The following is a 7,891-nucleotide window of genomic DNA, read 5'->3' as shown; positions in this document are numbered from 1 at the left end:
TCGTACATCTTCGTAAGAAGTGAAGCGCTGCTGAGCAAGTGCGTGTCTCATCGATGCAAATAAGTAGTAATCAGACGGAGCCAAGTCTGGTGAGTAAGCCGCATGCGAAAGTATTTCCCAACCAAACGCCTCAATCGTTTCCTTGACCAGTTTTGCTGTGTGCGATGGTGCATTATCATGAAGCAAAATCACTTAGTGTTGCCTTTTTTTATATTCCGGTCGTTTTTCACGCAAAGCTTGATTCAAATTGATCATTTATAGTCGGTAGCGTTTAGTATTAACGGTTTCGCCAGGTTTTAGCAGCTCGTAATAGATCACACTTTTCTGATCCCACCAAACACAGAGCATTTTCTTCCGTCCATAGCGATTTGGCCTTGCAGTCGATGGTTCGCCTGGAGTTACCCATGATCTTTTACGCTTAGGATTCTCAAAATATATCCACTTTTCATCGCCAGTCACAATTCGATGGAGAAATGACTTTCTTTTGTACCTGGCGAGCAACATTTCGCAAGTGGTTTTTCCGTTTTCCTGCTGTCTTTCATTCAATTCACGTGGAACCCATTTTCCCATCTTCTGGATCTTTCCCATGGATTTCAAACGTATGGAGACGGCTTCTCGTGTCACATTCAATTGATCCGTGAGTTGTTGTTGAGTTTGAGCGTCATCCTCATCCAACAATGCTTGCAATTCGCTGTCTTTAAACTTTTTCGGTGGTTTTCCACGTTCTTCATTTCTCACGTCAAAATCGCCACTTTTGAATTTTTTAAAACTCAAAGCTCTGTGATTTACCAAGAGCATGCTCACCGTTAGCTTCGACAAGCATTCGATGCGATTCTGCAGCAGTTTTCTTCAAATGGTAACAGAAAATCAATGCTGTCCGCAAATCGTAGTTTCCAGGCACAAAATTCGACATGTTCAACGCTATTACAAACTATACTGTTGTATGAAACTTGTATTGTTGTGAGTTGAAAATCTTTGTCAGATGTCAGAATAAGGAAATGGCGTCAATGACGCGGTCTGACGGCAACTACATTGACAGCTATGGTCATCTATTAGTAAATTCCAGTTTTATATTTACATACCTGGTATGATATTTTATAATTATTTTATAATTATTTTATATTATTTTATATAGTCTTAATCTTGAAACGGACATAGAAGGCCTTCATAAAGCATATATGTCAATTATAAACAAAATCTGACATTATTCGTATTTAATGTATTGTCACTCTATCTTAAAGATCTTTCGATTATGGCCAAATTTCGTACAAGGAGGATTTCGGGGTCGCTGATCTCAAATCCGAACTAAAAATTTGAAAATTCAAAATGGTTGAATCAATATGCATGGAATTCTTAAAGGTCTTTCGATTACAGCCAAATTTCGTATAAGGGGAATTTAGAGGTTGCTGATCTCGAATCTGGATTAAAAATTTGAAAATTCAAAATGACTGAATCAATATGGCGGAGGAAAATGCTAAAAGTCTTCCAATTTCAGCGAAATGAAGCATTAGAATGTTTTCGGGGTTGTTGATGCTGAATCTGATTTTAGAATTTGAAAATTCGAAATGGCTGAATCAATATTGCGGACGGAACTAAAAATTCTCAGATTGTAGTGAAAATTAGCAATTAAAGACAATTTAGGTCAAAACGTAGTTTAAAGTTTAAACAAAATAAGACCAATAAAAGGCATAAACTACGAACACAAGATGTTAGCAGCGATAAACAATGTATTTATTAAACTCCAATACATAGACGTTTCGGTCTGCAATCAGACCATCCTCAGTATAAAAAAAAATTATCAACGCAAGTGAGAGTTATAGATAAGTATTAAATTCCGCAAACAAATATTCAATAAAGTATAAAAACTAGTCAATGCAAATTACGATGTTCTTGATAAAAAGAATTTTAACAATTGCATCTCCAAGAAATCGTAGGCACAGATTCGCAGCAAGTCAAAACCGTGGTCAAAAAGGCGAAAAGTACATCAGCTAGTCGAGGTAAGTATCCGCGGTGTAAATTATTGCGCACAAAATTTTCCGATTCTATTTTAAGTATAAAAAAACGAAGTTAGAAAACTGAAGAAAAATTAAATTAAATTATAAATTGTAAAATAAATTAAATACCTGTGTTAACAATAGGTTGCGAAGCAGATACAGGAAGTGGAAAAATTGATGTATATACGTTAACAGTCAAAAACAGAACAATCAAGTCAGACCATGGCAGACAGAATTTATACCGAAAGCAGTGTCGCTAGTAGAACATTCTAGATCAAGTTTTAAACGATGTGTTAAGTAACGGTAAATAAACTTCTGGAAACTTCTCTGTATCATTTTGTTTATTAATACCGTTAATTTGTTTTTTGATAAAAATCATTTCAGAATTCAGTCTTTTGTGGAAAGATGATTCAATGTCAAGAACTTTAACATTATCCCAGTCAAAATTATGATCAAGCTGAAATTGATGTTCTGCAACAACAGTATGTAAATTACTAGATTTCCGAGCATTCGATTTATGTTCGGAAATTCTCGTCGCCACCTTTCTCTTCGTTTGACCAACATAAGAAGCGTCACAATCAAGACAGTTTATTTTATAAACAGCATTACTTTGTTCAATAATTTTTAATTTATCTTTACCTGCTTTTATGATAGAATTCAAACAATTCATAGGTTTAAAGGCAACCTTAAGGTTATTCTTTTTAGCAACTGATTTAAATTTATCAGATACATCTTTAATGTAAGGAACAATAAAAAAATTTTTTAAGTTAATCTCATTAAAATCCTGATAAGAATAAGTATTATATTAAACATTTTTTTGACTCGACAAAGTATCGATTCTTCTATTAATCGTAGCAAAGAGAAAGTCGAATGGATAGCCATTGTTTAAAAAAATATTAATCATAATTTCAATGTTTTTAGAATGAAATCTAGGATGTGATAAAAAGATTATTCTATCTAATTGACCAATAATAACAACCCTTTCATGATCCAAAGGATGATTAGAATTGAAGTTCAGATATCGTCCAGAATTAGTCGGTTTTTTATAATAGTCAAAAATAATGTGTCCATTTTCCACTTTCAAACTGACATCCAGAAAATTAATAGATCCATCGTCATTCTGTTCACAGGTAAAATTCAGTCTGTCATGATATGAGTTAAAAACATGTAAAATGTCATTAATATCATTAGTAGGAACAGCTAAAATAATATCGTCAACATATCTGTAAAAAATTGGTATATTAACATTCAATTTCGATAATAAATCTTTTTCCAGGTCCTGTAAAACAATATCTGTCAATATTGGAGACAGAGGAGAACCCATAGGCATACCAAAAATTTGCTTGAAAAAATGTTCGTCAAATTTAAAATACGTGGAATTAAAAATTAAAGAGATGGCTTTTAAAAATTCTTTTTTCGGAATGCTAGTATGACAAGAAATGGCGTTCCATCTCAGTTCAATACTGTTAACAACTAATTCTTCAGGAATATTAGTGTACATAGACACTACATCAAAGTATACAATTGTATAGTCATCCTTCAAAGCAATACCACTCAGTTTATTCGTAAGTTCAAAGCTATTCTTTATATAACTAAATTCCTTTTTTAGACTTTTATCAATTATATTCTTGAGAAATACAGCTAGTGGATATAGTGGACTATTAATACAACTTAAAATAATTCTTAAAGGATGACCATCTTTATGTATCTTAGGCAGCCCATAGATCCTCGGTACATTTCCGTCAGTAACATTAAGTTTCTTGTAAACAGATTGATCTAAGTATTTCATGCTATTCCACCTCACCAATAGTTTATGTTTATGTTTACTTGGTTTGTCATCATTTTAGTAGGATCTTTCTTAATCTCAATATACGTTTTTTGATCAGCTAAAATTTCATGCATTCTTTTTTTATAATCACTTAAATTTAAAACTACAGTGGAATTCCCTTTGTCAGCTCTAGTAACAAGAATATCCGGGTGCTGTAAAATAAATTTTTTTGTTGCAATCATTCCTTCTTTCAATAAGCCATCTTCAACCCTTGTTTTACCACTATAAATTGTATTTCTTTTTAATATTTGAATCGTATCGTTCCTAATGGTCTTTTTAATAGCCTCATCAAATTTGAACATATTAAATTCAATATGCTTAATAAATTCTATGTAAATACTATCTTTATTAATTAAATTGTTCGGTAAGTTAAATTTCGGTCCTAGTTGTAAGATGGTTTTAACATTTTCTGGTATCTGAACATTGCTAAGATTGACTAACCAATTCTCAATTAATGTTATTAAAGTTGTAATTTTCTTCAAATTTCATAGGATCAATATGAATATGAAAAATTGAATCACTATTTAAGTTAGAATTAGACGTGGCAATACTGTCAATGTGTGAAGGAATGAAAGTACCATTAGAATTGGAGCCAACAGCCCAACTAATATCAAATTCTATCGATTTAATTTTTTCTTTTCTTATTCGAGCTGCTGAGAATCTTAAATTCTGTAATTTTTTATTAATACGTGAAATTTCATTAATCCATAATTTGTTAAAAATAAATTCCTGTCTATTAAAAAAATCAAAAGAAACCTGGCTAGGTAGACAGCATGAAATCAATAGATGAAATTTAAAAAGTTCGTTTTTCATGTGAGTTAATTGTTTATAAGTGTCCTGAATTTCTACTTTAATCGCTATACGAATAAAATTTAGTTTAAGCTGGTCAAATTTGCGCAGAGAAGAACTTGCGAAAATGTTCGTTCGAAAATAAAAAAGACATTGCAGATGTTGCGGTATTAAATTCTCCTTTTGACAAGCTTTTAAAAAATATAGTTTCATTCTTAAGTTCATATTAGTTCGCATACATTTAATAAACAGCTTTAAGTTCATGCATACAGAAATCCCGAAATAAATTCGAATAAACATGAAAAACGATAACGAATGACGCATAATAAAGCCTGCGTAAGAAAAACAATTTAGGTCAAAACGTAGTTTAAATTTTAAACAAAATAAGATCAATAAAAGGCATAAACTACGAACGCAAGATGTTAGCAGCGATAAACAATGTATTTATTAAACTCCAATACATAGACGTTTCGGTCTGCAATCAGACCATCCTCAGTATAAAAAAAAATTATCAACGCAAGTGAGAGTTATAGATAAGTATTAAATTCCGCAAACAAATATTCAATAAAGTATAAAAACTAGTCAACGCAAATTACGATGTTCTTGATAAAAAGAATTTTAACAATTGCATCTCCAAGAAATCGTAAGCACAGATTCGCAGCAAGTCAAAACCGTGGTCAAAAAAGCGAAAAGTACATCAGCTAGTCGAGGTAAGTATTCGCGGTGTAAATTATTGCGCACATTTATCCGCGGTGTAAATTATTGCGCACATATAAATTATTTGACAGACTGAATTTTACCTGTGAACAGAATGACGATGAATCTATTAATTTTCTGGATGTCAGTTTGAAAGTGGAAAATGGACACATTATTTTTGACTATTATAAAAAACCGACTAATTCTGGACGATATCTTAACTTCAATTCTAATCATCCTTTAGATCATAAGAGGGGTGTTATTATTGGTCAATTAGATAGAATAATCTTTTTATCACATCCTAGATTTCATTCTAAAAACATTGAAATTATGATTAATATTTTTTTAAACAATGGCTATCCATTCGACTTTCTCTTTGCTACGATTAATAGAAGAATCGATACTTTGTCGAGTCAAAAAAATGTTTAATATAATACTTATTCTTATCAGGATTTTAATGAGATTAACTTAAAAAATTTTTTTATTGTTCCTTACATTAAAGATGTATCTGATAAATTTAAATCAGTTGCTAAAAAGAATAACCTTAAGGTTGCCTTTAAACCTATGAATTGTTTGAATTCTATCATAAAAACAGGTAAAGATAAATTAAAAATTATTGAACAAAGTAATGCTGTTTATAAAATAAACTGTCTTGATTGTGACGCTTCTTATGTTGGTCAAACGAAGAGAAAGGTGGCGACGAGAATTTCCGAACATAAATCGAATGCTCGGAAATCTAGTAATTTACATACTGTTGTTGCAGAACATCAATTTCAGCTTGATCATAATTTTGACTGGGATAATGTTAAAGTTCTTGACATTGAATCATCTTTCCACAAAAGACTGAATTCTGAAATGATTTTTATCAAAAAACAAATTAACGGTATTAATAAATAAAATGATACAGAGAAGTTTCCAGAAGTTTATTTACCGTTACTTAACACATCGTTTAAAACTTGATCTAGAATGTTCTACTAGCGACACTGCTTTCGGTATAAATTCTGTCTGCCATGGTCTGACTTGATTGTTCTGTTTTTGACTGTTAACGTATATACATCAATTTTTCCACTTCCTGTATCTGCTTCGCAACCTATTGTTAACACAGGTATTTAATTTATTTTACAATTTATAATTTAATTTAATTTTTCTTCAGTTTTCTAACTTCGTTTTTTTATACTTAAAATAGAATCGGGAAATTTTGTGCGCAATAATTTACACCGCGGATACTTACCTCGACTAGCTGACGTACTTTTCGCCTTTTTGACCACGGTTTTGACTTGCTGCGAATCTGTGCCTACGATTTCTTGGAGATGCAATTGTTAAAATTCTTTTTATCAAGAACATCGTAATTTGCGTTGACAAGTTTTTATACTTTATTGAATATTTGTTTGCGGAATTTAATACTTATCTATAACTCTCACTTGCGTTGATAATTTTTTTTGTACTGAGGATGGTCTGATTGCAGATCGAAACGTCTATGTATTGGAGTTTAATATATACATTATTTATCGCTGCTAACATCTTGCGTTCGTAGTTTATGCCTTTTATTGATCTTAGCAATTAAAGGTTTTCGGAGTCGTTAATTTCTGTTGAAATGTAGATTTTGTGGTTCGCCGATTACGAGGACAAATGTTTGGGAGTGAGAATCATACAACAAAATAAATTTAAGCCTAACTAAAATAGGAACGAAAGAAGAATATAGCTTTTACAGCCGTAAAGAAAGGAAAGGGTAATTTCAAATTGTATAGAATTGATTGATTTTAAAGTGCACTGATTAGGTTTAAAAATAAAAATAAAAAATAAATATTTTATACCTGTGTATTCAAAACTTGAATAAGTATGTAAAATAATATAAAGAATAAGAGTCAACGAGTGATAAATAAGAAAAGTTTATAAAAATCAAAATAAAATCAGGGTCAGGTGAGGTCAGCGCGCGCATGAAATGGGCTAGTTCATGTTAAAAATAAAAGTACCTATAAATACCTTTAAGGTACATTTAAAATACCTGTACCTGTACCTAGGTATTTTACTTTTTTCGTACCTGTACCTGTACTTCGGTACATTTTTTCTAGAGTACCTGTACCTGTACCTAGGTATTGAAAATAGAGTACCTTGCACAACACTGATTGTGGTACTCTGTGTGAAAAGGGCCCTGAAAAGGGCCGATTGGTTCGGCGCGGCTTAAGCCGTTAGTCGCTCCCGGTACGTCAGTGGCGTTCTTCTTAACAGGCCCCCACGGCGCGTTGTTGTTCGCGTCGCGGCCCCTCCAGGCCGGTGGTGTCCCCGGCCGTGTGTGCGGTGATGGTTGCGCTCCTGGGGGGTGTCTCCAGGTCGCTCCCTGCCGTCTGCGTACCTGCTGAGACGCTCGACGGCGTCGCTGGTGACGGCGAAACGGCCGCGGGCGGCGTAGCGGCTAGTGGTGAGATGGTCGCTGGCGTCGACAGGTAGCAGGGCGACGTTGGTCGTCGTAGGCGTCCGTCCCAGCAGCTTACGAGTGCCCGCGGTGGCCGCGTGAGCCTTTGGCGTTGCGGTGATACCTCCACCGGTATCAGTCTCCACGGCGTAGCTGACGGCGACCTCGGAG

The sequence above is a fragment of the Trachymyrmex cornetzi genome, unplaced genomic scaffold, assembly GCF_001594075.2.
Source record: "Trachymyrmex cornetzi isolate Tcor2-1 unplaced genomic scaffold, Tcor1.1 scaffold675, whole genome shotgun sequence".
NCBI classification, from domain to species: domain Eukaryota; kingdom Metazoa; phylum Arthropoda; class Insecta; order Hymenoptera; family Formicidae; genus Trachymyrmex; species Trachymyrmex cornetzi.
This window is presented reverse-complemented; position numbering follows the sequence as displayed.